Source organism: Furipterus horrens, unplaced genomic scaffold (genome assembly GCF_987537825.1).
Source record: "Furipterus horrens unplaced genomic scaffold, mFurHor1.1.pri manual_scaffold_10, whole genome shotgun sequence".
In the NCBI taxonomy this organism is placed as follows: Eukaryota; Metazoa; Chordata; class Mammalia; order Chiroptera; family Furipteridae; genus Furipterus; species Furipterus horrens.
Genome location: NW_028327180.1, coordinates 20,149,096 through 20,150,193, shown reverse-complemented (window position 1 = coordinate 20,150,193; position 1,098 = coordinate 20,149,096).

The following is a 1,098-nucleotide window of genomic DNA, read 5'->3' as shown; positions in this document are numbered from 1 at the left end:
CTACTGCTTTATTTGCATGTTCACTGCCTTGGTCCTTATCTTCATTCTGCTGTTAAGCACAACCAACAAATTTTTAAAATTTCAGATATGGTATTTTTTATTTGTATAATTTCCATTTTGTTCTGTTTCAGAGTTTTTGTTTTTCTGCTGATTTTCCCTCTCTTTTCATTATTACAAGAATCTTTTTCTTTACCACATATAACTGTAATAGCCACTTTGAAGTCACTGTGAATTCCAACATCTGGACCATCTTGGGGTTGACTTCTTGTTTTTATTTCTTGAAAATAGATCACATTTTCCTTGTTATTCATATATTGAATAATTTTGCATTGTAGTCTGGACATTGTGTGCATTATGTTGTGGAGACTCTGGGTTCTGTGATGTTCTTTTGAATAGTACAAACATTTTTGTTCTTGTAGGTAATTAACTTGTTTGACTCAAGCTGCAGACTCTGATGCTTGGGTACCAGAGCAAATTTCAGTTTCATTCTGATTTTCCTGATCTGGGCTTTTGCAATATGCTCCATACATGTGTAGTTCAGGGGTAAGTCTGAGATTTGAGGAGAGTTTATACAGAATGTGGGACTTGCCCAGAAGGCTTTCTCCTGTCTGGGATTTTCTTCCCTTTTCTGAAGTCTGTGGTTGTCCCAAACTCTGTCTTAAGGTTCTTCAGTTCAGAAAGATTGTGTGTTTCCATTGGTGCTTTAGTTACCTGAATGATGTCTTCACTGACACCTGTCCTTAGGTAATAGGCTTAAAAAAAATAAAGAATAAACTTAAAAAAATGGGAAACCCACTCTATGGAAGCACACACGAATTTTTTCGTTCTTTGTGAACATTTATTGTTTCTATCCAGTTCCCAGAGCCTTCATTTTTTTCTGTTTTATTCAGACTCTATAGTTGTTACAAGTAGGAGAGTAGGTTATCACAGGAGTGTACTTGGCCATACCAGAAGCAAAACTGCTTTTTCCTTAAATTCAAATTTCTATTAATTCCAGCGAGATTCAGATGATTAAGGCTTAATAATAAAAGCCCTTTGACAATAAAGCCTTTAGAATTTTACTCTATTTATAATATAGTAAATTATGATTGAATGGCT